Here is a 15,800-nt window from a genome sequence, read left to right on the forward strand (position 1 = left end):
CAATAAGAAAAGAGACATTTGGCTTATCCTTTATTTCTGGTGAATCTAGTATGGGTTTATGTAGTAAAGTAAATCATGATTTTATGGTTTGCCTTAGAGACAGACTCTGTGAACAGCCTAAAGAGGGGMTGCTCCAAAATCTAAAGTTTGTTGTTGATTGGCACTAGAAAACATTCCTGTTGGTGCAGTATCCAGAGAAGTCAGGATGAATGAACCAGGTCACATCAATATTGTGTACCACCGAAATGCAGCCCTTCTGAGTGATAAAATGCAGCACTCAGAGGCCTTSATTCAGAACAACACTTAAGCACCTTCTTAGCTGTCTGGATGAGAACAGTATCTGGGAATTTGTGAACCTTGCTGGTGGGTTTCCCTTGCAATCACACACGATGGTGACACAGTTTAATCCAGGGGAGGCCTATAGAATAATTGGTGTTCACAGACCCAAACATTACTGATAACACAGTCTTTTATATCCTCACATGAACATGTGGCTTAGGATAAAAGATGAATATTCAAACTGATTCCCCAGAAAGAGAATAATTTGACATAGGTTAAACTTCAGCATTTTCTCTGAATCAGCAGGGTCAATCAAAGAACTGAAACTAAATATGGGCTTACGGGTCTTAAGTCACCTTTCCTAACTTTAGACTTGGAATTGAAAAAAATGAGGTTATCAAAATACACTATACAAATTCCTATAGCCAGTGGAGACCTTCTTATGCTGACATTGCAATCTAGATTTCTTTTTCTCCCTCTTTTTATTATCTCTAGTAATAGAGYAATTAAATAATATGTTAGTTAAGAGTCTGAAGTTAGATGACCTTAAATCTTCTGTCCTAGCAGCTGCTCAAGGTGAAATTACTCAGGGTTTTACATATACTACCCAACTGAGATGACACAGCAGGAGAGTTACATGGTGATAGTCGGGTTACACTGCCATCAGATGCACATGTTGGGATGTGGGTCGAACAAGGCATTGGCACTCTTCCTTGGATCTGAAACCCAGCTGGATGGGAAATGTCCTGGCGGCTCAGYTGCTATCTGCGCTGCAGCTTCAACCTCCCTCCTCCCAGCTGGCTGGAACAAGCCAGCTCTGACTCAGAGGGAAACTTGCCATTTCTTGCATCACCAGAGCAGCTTTCTCCAGCAGATAGGTGTTCCTTGGAGGTCTCCAGTGAAACCGCTCACACGGGCTGACCTTGCTAAGCTTAGACCAGACAAAAAAGGGATTTTGGCGAGACATCCTGCAGCCAGCCAGGAAAGAGCTGGAGTAGGAAAGAGGGAAATCAGAGGGCAGCCCACATATATCAGCCAGTTTCTTGCCAGTTCCCATATCTCCTGAGTATTCCCTTTGTTGGAAAAAAATTTGCAGGCATTCCTCCCTAGCTCAGGGGTGCTAGTGTGTCTGTTCCATTAAGCAAACTTCACACCMCCATAGCCTAGGATGTTTGTTTTATCACTCAATTCCCTGACTTACGTAGATTCGGAAAGTCAGCGGGGTCTCCAGACTCCTTTGGAGATTCCTTCTCTCCCATTTAGCTCATAATGATGCTTTGCCATTTTGGAATTTGACGCAAAACACTCTAATGTCAACAGGTCTCAGCGGAACCTTTCGTTTGAGGACTTCAAAGGATTCTTCAAACAAGAATGAGTTAAGCTTAATAATAATGCCAGTAATGCAAATAACAGCAAGAAAAAATTATATATATATATTCTATTATTTTTTCAGAGTCTCATTATGAACTGCTCAGGGTACTGTACAGACAAAACAAGAAACTAAAACCATCCAAAATGGCTTAAAACTTGAGGCTGAGATCCAGAACTGTATTTAAGGCAACTTCAGTTTCCCAGTTTACAAAAGGAAAATAGTAATAGGTACTAAGAAATTAAAATYCAAAATTTTCTAGGACCTTCTGAAAAGTTTGTTGATTATTGTAGTTTGTTGTTTGCCTCTTTTCACTGTTTTCTAAATTAGTAGCTGGAATGGGAGACTTTCAGTTTTGGCCTGGCATTTGGGCTTGACTTAGCTCCCTTGGGGGTTGAAGGCAAGCCTGCTTTAACTGTGGAAAATACTCTAGGCAAAATTTCATTAGACCACTTGCTCCATTTTTTTCTAATTTCTAATTTTTCCCTTCAGATTTTGACAAAGTCAGATTACGTAAACTTCTCAGATGAGTATCTCACCACTGTGCATGGTCATATCTTTCATTCTTATCTTAAGAGGTTTTATAACCCTGATAGCATATGTGGTAGCTTCACTGCAGAAGTCCCTGCATTTCAGGGAAAGATGAAGTGATCCCCTGACTGTACTACTGCACTAAGCTTAAAAAAGCAACTTTCTGTCTCCTAGGGGAAAAGGTGCCCAATAAATGTAATTTACTCAAGTTCAAGTCACACAGGGCTCCTGAAATTTCTCTCTGGCCTACATCATGGATGAAGTATGTGTTCCTTGGGGGATTTTAATTCTTACAGCATTGTAAAGACCAATCCAGTGAGACATGTTTTGGCCATGTGACACCTTCAGCTTCTACTTTAGCACCATAAAGCTAGCGCTGGAGCAACCAAGCCCTTGTAAAGGTGGGTTTGTGACCCATCCCTACACCAAGTCAAAATATTTGCGTAAAGGAAGTTAGAGCAGGATCCTAGCAGGAGCAAATTTTAGCTCTTTTGCTCCTTTCATGCAAGTAGGTTTCTGCTGTGTGGTTGAAAGCAGAGTACATTCATGCCTGTAAGAAGGGAGACAGGAAACTTTTTTTTTTGTTTTTTGTTTGTTTGTTTGTTGTTTTTGTTTCTCCTTGAGAAATATCCGTCAGGAGGCTTGTAGTATGCAAGCTGATCCAGAAATCTTCCCTGTTCTGGGACTTTAGAGTTAGAATTGTTTACTCGACAGGCATCGACATAAACATCTTCTGCAAGAAAATCAAAAYTTCTGTCAGTATATGAAGGTCATATTTCTAATGGTCTTTTCTTCAGGTGCTATCAGCTAATACTCTTCATTCAACAGAACTTCCCCACATCCAGCAAAGAAGTTGGAGCAGGAGGGATGGACATATAACAGGCACCTGGACCTCACCCTCAGTGCACACACCAATGATATTTTTAAGTGAGAGCTCTTACAGCTTTAGAGAGGGAGAGGGCTCTGCTGGATGCAGCCTACATGCAACAAATACAGTATAAAAAGTCTTTTCRGGATTCAGTCTATTCTTTCCTATTTTAATTAACAACCTATGGTATTTTGCATAGATAAAATGTTCTTTGGGGAAAAAACATGTTTTTAAATTATGTTGATAGAGCATCTAGAGCAATAGGGTTGTAGACTAGCAGGAAGTTCAGAAGCTCTATGGCCATATGAATAGAAAGAATAACCACTGCAGGTCATAGAACAGTAGTAGTACTTTAAGAGTACTACTCTTAAAAAAAAAAATCTCAAAAATCTGTTTTTCCCATGATCTAAATAAGTTCCCTTTTWCATATTTTGTGAAATTTGCTACAATCTTATTATTACTATTTACAAAAATACCCAGAAATTCTGGAAAGTAGTGCAGGACCATCACTGCACATGCAGATGAGAAAACTGTGCTCCTGCTGACACCATTGCCTGGGCCACAGTGTTGGATTTGGGTGCAAAGTAGCTATGTGCTGGAGAAGGATGTGTATGGCTGTGTGTCATCTGTTCACCCTTTCTTAAGCACTGAAATGGCTGGATTTAAGCTGTTTAAGAAAAGAAAGAAATGAGTCTATAGCCCATTCTCCATTCCTAAGCTCTCCAATACTTTCCAGCGGCAAGTGTGATTATGTAAAAACGAGTTTAGTGAGCAGAAACAGTAACTCTGTCACACACACAGTCTCTCTTCTTTCACTCCAAGTGAAACACATTTTCACTGTGTAACACCAGATATGCTACCCAGCAGTTTTACGTGTAAAAGGCACCATAAAGGAAACGGGATTTTTGCACAGAGTAGATTATAGCAGGAAATTAATAACCTGTGTTTTTTCTCATAGTTTCTCTCGTGTCTTTTCACTCAAACTTGAGGAAAATCTGTGCCATCTTCTATTTCACATCRGCTTCTCCATGAGTTTTGCAGGTCCTCAGGCACCTTTAGCAGTGATTCTCCCTGGGATGGACTTGTTGAGTTTATTGTGGCATTTCTAGCTAACAAACCACCGCTTACAGCRGGGTCCTCAGGCACAGGCAACGCCCTCAGTCTCTTCTGCTCTTTTCTGTGGACACATCACACTGGATTTTAGCTACTGCAAGCCCTGAGTTTCCTTCTAGATGCTGACAGCACCCTTTGCATTTAAGATATGGGGAAGTGTGAGACTTTCTTTGGGATCTAGTAGAAGAGGCATCAGGAACTGAGCTCAGATGTTTGTATCCCACCTATTTGCTATTTCCAATTTGCTAGAKAAACATGCCCTTTCATATCCTCAGAAGATTCTAGTATCAATCCACTATTACTTTTTTATTTTCAGATAACCGTCTCCCCTTCCGTATCCATCCACATCTGGCAGAAGAAGGAGACCAGATGTCCAAACAAACAAACAACAACAACAACAACAAAAACTAGCCTTTTTCACAAATATACATATCCTCTTTGACAGCAGCAGCTCAGTGGGTCTCAAAGCTGTTTTTGCTTTGAGCAGGGAGCAGAAAGCCGCAAGGTCAGGGTCTAGTGGTRTATCTCATTCAATGCTTCTGGAGCTGCAAATGCCTTTTGGGTGGACTATAGCTCCTTCTGCTGGGCAAACAGTTTCTCTTGAAGGTCCTCACCTCCAGCTTGGCAATTTGAGATTGGTTTCTCATAAACAAACTGCCAGGCAGAAAGCTTGGTTTGGAGAGTTTTCTTCCTTCTCCCATGTAAAAAACAATCTGAATGTCACTATTATAAAGAAAGTAATAACATCAGGTATTTATCTCCAGAATATTTAGGAGAAAAGGAGAAGGTTAGTCACTTCAAAAAATGCAGCCAGATCCAGAGTGCAACAAGGTAGCTTTTTAGCTGCTGTGCCCAACAAAATGAGGTGGGAGATGCAGAACATCATGGCCGGCTCGCATCACAAGGAAACTCTTCTTGCAGGTGCTGAAAACTCCATTCTTCTCTACCTCATACCAGAGACCTTAACWGAATCCCTTTATTAGAGGCTTTACACCTAGCACTGACATTGTTATTAAACACAGCCATTATTACCAAGATGTCCTAGTGTGCTAACCCCCATGAACACATCGTTTCCACAACCRACTGCCTGAAAAAAAAAATAATAAAAGAGAGATGAATAAAAGTAGAGCCCTGCAAACCCAGAGGGACTTGTGCCCAGCTCCCCGCAGCCCTCCTGGCTCACACTGTCGCCGTGTTACGCCGCCAGTAAGTTATGTGCTACTGACAGATTCATTGCCAGCCAAGATTAACACCGGCAAAAAGCTCAGCCGGCCTTTCAGGGTAGGAGGGTACTGAGTTTCTTTCCCATTCTCCTGGAGCAACTGCAAGGTCTCCATCTGAGCTCAAACCAGACATAATAGGAAAGACGTGTTTGGTACAGTCAGCTCCCCCATCTGACAAGCTGGCAGTGAGCTATTGATTTCAGCTGCAGGGCAGCATTAGGCAGCCCAGGAGAAGGACAAATAAAGTGGCTTTTCACCTGATGCAGCCCCTTTTCTTTCCTTTTTCTCCTTGAACAGCTGTTGATAGCATCTGAAGGTTATGAGTTGTGTTTCCAGGGGTGCTTACTGCTTTCAGCTGATGGTTGTGGACACATGGCCAGCCTAGGTCTGTGACAGGTCTTTGCCTGAGCTCTGGAGAACAAAGCTTTGCAGCTGCCAAATCTAATCTTGAAAATGAAAATGGAGGGAATGGGACAAGAGCAAATTTTTACTGATGGATCTGTTGCTTCATGACGTGACCTCTCCAGGATAACCAGGCACYGCTCTTGACACCTCCACAGTATGACTTTAGGCAGGTCATTTTGCTTCGTGTTTGGAGTAAACGCTTGGTGCTAGATGCTGTAGACACAGAGAAGGAAGAAAAAAAAATCCAATCCAAAAGGGCATAAGCAGACATTATCTGATTAATCATYCTGTTGGAGAGTGCACTATCCTTCCCGTTCCAACAGGAGAGAGGATAGAAAGGAATGGTTGACCCACCTTCAGTTTAGTACCTTAGTCTCCAGGGTTTAGACTAAGATATGTGACATATATTTTGTCCTCCCCCCAGCAGGTCAGAAACTTCTGTGGACAGTAGTAGGTAATGTCTTGAAAATTAACACAAGGATCTTTCAGAAGACTGCTGTCAGTAACGAGTTCCCTCAAATATTTGATGTCCTGTCCTTCTCTTGGAAAGGACTTGAGGTTTAAGAAGRCAAAAATCCATTGTGGGAGGTTATGTGCTATTTACCCAAAGCATGATGTGGAAGAACATACAATTTGCTGTTCCTAATGTGCGTGAGGGAGGGAGGCACCCAGCCTAAGAGCCAAGTGTCCTTGATGACTGAGGCTGGAGACAAGGCACTGAGTTGCCAGAGTAGAAGAGCTAGCAATGGATGCAGGCAGATGAATTCCAGGTTCTTCTCAAAAATTTTTCCAGTTCATTGTTAAAAATCATCTGCTCAAGCCTCTCCTACAGTTTGAGTTAACAGCCTCAAGAATTCCTGTTTGCAACTTGTTAGTCTATAAAYGACACTTTTTCTGTCTAGGAAATTTAAAGTTCAGTGGACCTRTCTCCTGCTGGGTGAAGTGTACTGCTGGTGAACTCCACAAAATTAACTGACCGACTAAGGATCTTTCTCCAAGCCCAAAGCCAGTTGGGGGTTTAGGACATAACAACAGCCAAATTGGTCAGACCAAACATTCACCTAACACAATATCCTATTTCATAAAGTTTAAAATGCCAAATGAGTGCAAGAATGTGGTGAGCATATTTCTACACTTCCACCAAATGCTCTCATAGTCTGTAACAATTTCTGCCTTTGGCACTTCCTAAGCTGGACATGATTTCTGTGCATATAGTACCTTTAATTGGATTTTTCTTTCACCAATTTGTTTAGTTTTCCCATGAACTATGAAAACTTTCTGCATCTAAAATACCCAGTGACAGGGAGTTCCATGATTTCATGACCCGTTGTATAAAGAATTACTTCCCTCTTTTGCTTGTTTTGAACTCCCCCCCCTGTCTGTCAATGTCATTTCATGTCCCCTATTTCCTGTATGGGGAAAAGTGAAAAAATAAGCATCTAAATCCTTTGGTGAAAGGGATGCTAAGTAACTCTTTAGTCCTTAGTTTAAGAGTACCATGGGGTCGGATTCTTGTTTTGCCAATTAGGTTTTATGAAAAAGTAACCTTATTCTGCATAACAGGAACAGTCTCTCTTTAAATTTCTGCATTTTCCATTGAAGTATTTCCCTTCATTTTCAGTATTCCTCTTTCCAGCTTTCATCTATTTCAAAACCCTAGAAGTCAGRTATTAGCTGCTATAGCTGTGGGCATTTCTTTACATATCCAAGTTGGAAGGGTAGAAAACTTCCAGAAAGGGAAGCTGGGATCTAAGATGGGCTAAGTCACTCTCTGCAATGCCTGTCTGTCTCCTTCGAGTACAAAGTAACGCAGAGCTCCTGCCTTGCTGCCTGCTTCCTGTCCTACCTGTTTACATTATTTTTAAATCCTGCCTGCATATAGATCCTGGTATCTGTCCCTGTTGAACGTACTTTTTTTTTTTTTTTTTTTTTTTTTGCAGACCATTCTCAAAGGTATCCAGGACCCTTGAACTACACTCTTGCTTTAGAAAATACTTTGCAGTCCAGAAAAAGCTTCCTGTCATCTGTAAATGTAATAAGATCCTTCTCTCTTCAACCACCCCGTCCTGAATACTATTCGAGACAGGACAGATGCTGGCAGGTCCCAGCTTGATGCATCCTTCTGTTTTGACAGTAAAACCTTAGTAGCTACTCTCAAGTACAATTTTCTTTTGGTTCGTGTTTTCTAGTTTTATCTGGGTACTGTTCCACTCCCTTGCTTGTAAGATGTGTGAAACATGGTCTGGAGTCTTATTTCAGGTAATAACCCTTGCTTCTCTGCTGTCTTGCAGACCTCCTACTCTGGCACATTCAACGTGTTTTATTCTTGACAAATCCATGCTGTCTGTGACTCATCTCTGTGTCACCTGCTGGCTGATAATGAAAGTTTCATTTGATTACTATCCCCAGAATTTTGCAAGGATTGCAACAAAAAYGGCTGCATTATTAATTCTCTGTTCCTTGCTTTTAAGGAATAGAAAAGGGAAGCACCATGTTCTTTTCTGAGTCTTTCAGTATTCACCTATCTTCCCCAGCTTCTCCAAGAGCACTACTAAGAGCTCTTAGAGCTTCTCATTGTCTGCTTAAACACTGGCAAATCCTTGCATTTGTTATATGGCCCAAAAAACAACTGACGTGGAACAAGGGTTTCCAAGACACGTGGCCATGTACAAGCTGTTTCCTACAAATGCTCTCTGACCCACATTAAAATCCCACAGTCTGCCAGGACAGTGCTGGCTGGCCTGGGCCAAAGTCATGTCAGGACTGTGCTGATGGTTTAACTGTATAAGTTTTCACATTTTTGAACCAAGGAACATTCACTATCATGGTTAAGCTTATCAGTCTTTAGTCTTTAAACATCCTTAAATGAGATCCATCATTCCCAGATGCCTGGGGGGAAAAAAACAGCCTAAGAGCTTTTTAGCACGCTCTTTCCTGATTCTAGGCTGAGTTCATATCCCTTTACCATTAATATCAGTTGTCTCAGCCTCACATGACAACTGAGCAGGCTTTCCTTATGGCTCATTGCTCAGCAACACCACTCCAGACTACCTGTCTCTCTGTCTTTCTGTGCTGAGCGCAGGGTAGAGTTSAGCTCCAGCTGTTCCCAGGTTATGGAGAGTTGTGTGATGTTGCGTTTTAAGTGATGTGATGAGGGATGGCCCACGATGGGCTGCAAGATGAGGCAGGAGTACAACATGGTGGCTGGAAAGGGTTACACAGCAGGATTTCCCCGGGTAGATGATCTCCAGGGATCTCTTCTCTTTGCCCTTGTTACAGTATAGTGCTGCCACCTCTCCCCAGGTTCACTGGTAGATGTGTTGTGTACAACCAGGCATTGGGTCAAGGTCTGGGGTGGCTGGGTGCATCAGGACTTGCACCAGGCGGGAGGCTGCTCTTTATTTACATGAGATGCAGAAGCCRCTAATGTGAGACCTGCATGAAGCCTGTGAGACCTGACAGCTCTGAAGTGAGCTTCTCATTTCTGCTCTCCAGTGGCTCTGGCTTAGTTGAACTTGCTTTTACGATGTTCTTTTTGGAATAACAGCTTATGAGTAACTGTTGATCTTGCTGTAGCCCTGGACACTGCTTGTTTATTTAAACTTCCCTTGGGTAAGATGACCTTCTTGAATATCAGCAGCAAAGTTGACAAGTTTATCTCTCGCYACTGATGCAGCTCTCCGTTCTTCTCACAGGCAAAATCCTGTCACGCGCTGTGGGAATCTGTTTAGCACTACAGTTCGTCCTGCATATTCGTCATCTTCAGCTTTCAACTGCAGTGAAAACAGGCTGGAGGAGCAAGCAGAAGATAAATGCCTTTCCGGTTGGAAGGGGCCGGCTGTGGTCTTCCTCTGCACTTCAGGACTTGCCATGCWCCAGCGCCTCATCATTTATCATTTTCCTATCTGCTTTTCTCATTAGCTTGCCCTAGACTCAAAGAGAAGGGAAAAAAGAGGAACCAGAGCCTTGGTTTTGCTATTAACTGTCTTCATCACCTGCAGGAGGTCTGCGAGACTTGCAAAGTCATATAAGAGAAGTGCATCCTACTGATTTATTTCTATTGCACTGTTGCGGAGTGCAAGYCAAGGTTAGGCCATGGTGGTCTTAGCACTGAGCAAGTCACTGTACTCCCACACTGACTTGAACCCTTTCTCCTCTCCTTTTTCTGAGGCACCTGTGAATCAAAACAAGTAGGACAAGCAGAGATATTAGTGGCATGGAGATGCTATAGGAGTGGAAAGCATGCCTTTTAGGAAGCTCTTAGAGAGTTTCCAGATTACTTCAGAGTTGTCACTGGCCAGCTTAATCCATTACCCGAGTCTTTCCTCTGCCACAGCACATCATGCATAGATAGCTGGATGATCATAGTCCAGGCCAACTAGCTGTCCTCATTCTCAACGTATAGTTTTCAAAAAAAAAAAAAAAAGAGACAAGTCATGAAGTTGGCCTGCAGATGTAGGAAATACTGTCCAGCTGTGTGCCTGTTACTTGTGCATATTTCCTGCATGCTCCATGATGGACCTCCTTCTCCTTCATCTTTGGTAAAAGAGTTTTTATACCAATATGTCCTTGGTAACGCTGGCCTTTGTGTTAGTGGTATCACGGACAGCACTATCAGTTTGGCCACAATACTGTCTTTGCCTACAGAGATTCCTAATGTTTCAAGCTTTCAAGAGAGTGATCTCAGGATGGGGCAGAGCAACTCGAAGCCACAGAGTGCAATAGCAGGAGTTCTTTTGCCAATTTCTGCATCTTTTCATAGGATATTGTTAAATTATCCTTGCCTTMCAGATGGGGAAACTGGAGAACACACGTCCATCTGCGGTTCCTCATCTGCTACTGACTAGTAACAGTGCTGAGAGTATAGACCTGCCTTCCCGAGTGCTAGCGCATTGCACCATCCTGTGGGCACACTGTTCCACAAAGAGCAATTTTCAGCCAGCCCTCTGGAGTGCTGCGGGTTTTAAGTCTCTGTTTTCATGTTTGAAGGGCTCTGAAGGTAGTGTTAGCTTCCCAGGCTGAACTGGTTCCCATGCCTTGTGGTCATTTTTTAAATCCCCAGGAATGACCTTTAATGGCAGCATTTCTAACATCTGTGTGAACAACTTCTCACTTTCCCCATGCTGGTTTTCCTGTTTGTGACTGAATTCCAAGCAGTTTTCTTTCCTTAAAACCTACATCTCCAAAAACAACTACCTTAAGTAAACAAAGAAGAACCAAAAAACAAAGAAAAAGTCCACTACATTCAAATCATCCTTTTGGCAGACTTTCAGCACCATTACAAAATCCAAAGATGTTTTAACATTACCATCCAAAGACTTTCTTAGAGAGCAGTACTATTTCACTGTGTGGATATTTTACCAAAAGATGACCCATRTGATAATTACAAAAATCTACATGGTGCAGACTCTCACCACAAGAGTAAATGAAGTGACCTGGAATCTTCCAGTCTTCCAGTTACTATCGATCAATTTTACAGTTAGAAACTGCAGTATTATACTTCAATTACTTCCAAGTATCAGCACTCATTGCCACCATCCTGACAGCAAAGACATCCAGAGCTGTATCCACCATGACATGTCCATATGAGCTAATCATCTAGTGTCCCATTAGAGWCAGCATGCAGGCCAATGTGCAGACAGCAGCACCTTCTCCTGAAGCAGAAACTTGAAGTAAAAAGAGATAATTCATGTTTTAAAAGTGTTCATTTCTTGTATTTATCTATAATGGAAGATAGGGCATCTAGTCCATGAGTAGACTACCATGCTGCAGATGCTTAACTTTGGATAAGAAATAGCCAGAGACTTAGGAAGAACATTTTGGGAAACTAGTCAATACAGTAATGGAGCCTATGGAGAGATTCAGCCCAACAAACGGAGCTGTCTGCTGTAGGGTGAGATAAATCACCCTCTAAACCCCACTCACTGATTGGATCTCCATCCAGTATATTGGGAAGTAGACACCCAGACTACATATAGATGCTACTCTCTGTACTGGAATTAAGCTTGCATTTTAAGACAAACAAGATGGGATTCAGTTAACCAAATGTAAGGTCTAGTGACAATTGAGAAGTTCCACAGTACCTGTAGCACCCGGATGGAGCTGGCAAAGGGAACACAGGATCTACAGGAAGCTTATGCCCTTCCGGACCAGGGAATTCGAGCCAAGTGGGATACTCTAGAGTACCTCAAGGGATAATGGTTAATCTAAGTATGAATTGAATTAAGCATCTTCATCTGTTAGTCTAAGTATATTTCTGAAGTTAGGAAGATATCTCTATATATTATCCCAAGCAAGATGAAATTTCTGGTAAAGAAACATTTTATTAAGCTCCCTTCAAAAGCAAAGCTTAGTATCGAAGCTCAGAAGTTAAATAGGTCAAACTCTAATCTTGCACTTTCCAGCACAAGATCAAACCATCGTAATATTATCAACATTACCTTCTGGTGGTTCTTAGCTTGTTGACACTAGAACCATAATTAGATCCAATCTCCAAAATTAATTATACTGTCTATAACTATGAACTTCAGCTGCAACTGATTAGTATTCTTGTCACAGTAAGAAGCAAAATTAGAACTACATTCTGTTAAAATAACAAAGAATCCTATCAAGAAAATTTAATTCCAACAAATATGACAAAAGGTGAATAAAGGGTATTATCAAATGATGAATTCTTAGATGTATAATGTGAGCTTTAGGATTACTAAAGGAAATATAGAGGGCAATTGATATCATCCTAAGGAAGAYATCTAAAATAAGTTAGATACATCACTCTTTGAGTTTCTGTTCCTCTCCAGGACTGCAGAGAGAGCCCAGACTGGTTCATGGGTAATTCAGTCTAAGATATCTAATTATTCAATGTTCCTGTTAACTTACCTGGCAGATACCCTGTAACTTCATCCAAATAGTCCTGCATTTGGGCCCAGAGAGAGCTTTAAACCCAGATTATTAATAGAATGTTTTATTCACAGATTTTAGATATTATTTCTCCTCTGTACACTGCGCTGGGCACACAGATACAAATAATGTATCCGTAGCAGAAGTGAATGAACCTCAGAGCAAACTTGAACAGACTCTAGACACTGTTGAATGTAGATATGGAGTATCATATCCAGTCTTGCCCACAAAAAGCTAACAATCTGGTTAACATGACCTAAAAGGAATAGTGTAGAAAAAAAGAACGATGACAACAGTCTGCAATTACACCAGTTGTTCCTATGGAAAGCAGAGGAACTAGTTGCTCCCTTTTTTTTTTTTTTTTTTTTTTTTTTTTTTGTTAAAGAAAAGAAAGTTCAGAGGCTTAGAAGGCACCTATGGAAACTCAAGTTAAGTAGGAAGCTCTTCTTTCCAAGATGCAAGAGCAGCTTTGGACTTGATTGGCAGTGGGGAAGTGAAGAGCATTTATTATCGGCAGTTGTAGGAGGAGGTTAAAAAAATCTGTCAGGAATGTTTAACCCAGCTTCAAACTGAATGGCTTCTTGAGTTTCTTCTTAGTGCTCCTTTTCTGTGATTGTTTGAAATGCCTTCCAGATTGCTGGTCTGTCTTCGTTTTAGTTTTGCTGACTCTCTTGATATTGTTTTTYTTTTCTCTCTGTTTAGAGCAATATATTTCAAGCATATCTTTTAATTCAAAATGCATACCCACAATCTTAAAAACAGCCAAGTCATGAAAATAGTCACTTTTTTCCGCTTCACTGAAATCTCTGGCTCCTGCTAGCTCCCTCCTTAACACTGATAACATTAATTTAGCATTTTACATGCAAGTTGTGTATGGAAAAGCTTGYCATTAATAGGCTTTCCTAAAGAGGTATTTAAAATGTAAGTCATTGTAGAAGGTGTCTTAAAATATTAGGTTTAGGATAGAAATATTTTAAACATATGTATATATTCAGACTGTGTCTAATGAGTATGTCACTTGAATCAAAGATTCATTCTGGATTCTCTAAGACATATAGATGCCTGAAGCAGAGAACAGTTGCACGAGGTTCTCCTCTCTATTCAAGAAACAGCCTTTAAAGACAATCTGTAGAAGTAAAAACCTTGAAACACTGAAGAACTATAGGTCATTAACAAAATGTTTATCCTTTCAATAAATAATAATAATAATAAAGATCTTGATTCCTCAGTGTGGAAAGTACAAGAGAAAGGTGAAAATTCAAATTTTTAACCTATGGATGAAATGAACATTTCTATATCTGCTATCCCAATCCCAAATTGTAATATAGATTTCCTTTGCACTGAATGAAGCCCTCCAAATTATTAATTAAGGAAGTGCTGCTTTGGCTCATTTGACTTAGTTGTACAGAACTGAACTAAACCTCTAATCCTTAACATTTTGACTAATCTCAGTTCTTGTAATTACAACACTTTTGCTCTCCGGTGCCCACACGGACTGTGCTCCTAGCCTCCCTGGTATATCTCCTGTTATAATTCCCATGAAATTATCTTGTAAAGCCAGAAGGAAACCATTAATGTCATATAGATACAGGCCAGCCATTTTTTTTTCTTGCATTCTATTTATTTTATTTTTAAATGAATAAAATAATTCTCAGAAAACTTTCAGGAAGCCCTGATCAGGGTGGGTGTGATAGGCTCTGCTACTATTTTTTCTGTCAAAAAACATGTAAAGAAAACTCAAACACATAAAGAAAAAAAAACAGAGCCGGATGAAGAGCCTGAAGACTTCTGTAAGGACATCATGGCCCTGTTTATGGTGACTGTCAGCCTGTCTTCCTCAGGACCAAACTGCTAAGCTAACCACCGCTAAAGGCTTTGGGCAACTTTACTGGTACAGATAGAAAGGAATTGGGTCCCTGTGAGCGCAGGTGGTTGGAGGTGATGATGTTGGCAAACGGGGAAGTGCGAGTAGAAGTGGGAAACAATTTGCATTTAACACAGGAGGAGGCATCTGTTTTTTGTTAATTGGGTAGCAAGGCAGTAAAGCTATAGGATGTGCTAATTTGTTGCTCTGGCATGGGTTGAGATGGGGTAGTGAGGATGTTTTGTCACTGCATAGTGAGGAAATATTCCTACATCCTCTGTGAGCCAAAGCTGTTTTGACATTAGGAATTTTGATGGAGTATTTGTAAGGTCACCATGACCCAAACGGTGATATTAATGTGGAGCTAACGTAAATACATCCAAGTTCAGTTAATGAAAACAGGTATGGTGAGATATATGTCTCTTAATTGCTGTTAATGAATAGGTAAATCTGGCAGCTTAGATATTAAAAGGATATTGTTCCTTAGAAATTTCTTCTTACGATACTTTGCTCATCTGTTACTTATTTTGAGAGACCAAAAAGGTGGAAACTATGAAAAGGACGGCAAGCTCCCAGCAAGATTTTACCTTGTAYAAGTTTTCTTTCATTTTAGTAATAAAGAACACTAACTTTATTCTTAAATTTCAATAGCACCATCTTATTTTTGTAATTATTTGAATGGGACTAAATGCAAGCATTTATGCTATCTAAAAAAAAAAAAAACAAGTATTATCATCAGTGTAGGGTAAGGTAATACTCTTTTACCTCCAGGAGCACTCCTGCCCAGTCCTGAATGTTCTCTTTATAGCGAAAGGGAAAAGAAAGGGTTATTTTAGACAGTGATTCAGCTGACATGATTTAGGTATTTATACTAGGAAGAGATGAACTGCACTTTTATTCCATCAACAATACTGACCAGAATGGTTTTCTCCTTTACATGTGCAAAGAGCCTGGACTGGCTAACTCGTGTGTAGATATCTGCATGCACTTATAAACTATAATCATGTCATACCTTTATTTTCTCCTGAGAAACTAAATGGAATAAGCTCTTCATTAAAATCTCTCTTTGATTTATCAACATCTTAATTGAAACTGCACACTAGATTGGAAAGGGGAAATCCAGTAATAACAGTCACCCAGTCCAAGTAAGCAATGTTACATTATACTGCATCTCCTAGGAATTCACTGGAGTTTTTATGCATAGCAGCTCTAAATAGATCTAATTAGGTGAAATGATGAAGAAAAGGAAAC

This window comes from Rhea americana, unplaced genomic scaffold (genome assembly GCF_003343005.1).
Source record: "Rhea americana isolate MKP2758 unplaced genomic scaffold, rheAme1 scaffold_192, whole genome shotgun sequence".
Taxonomy (NCBI): Eukaryota; Metazoa; Chordata; class Aves; order Rheiformes; family Rheidae; genus Rhea; species Rhea americana.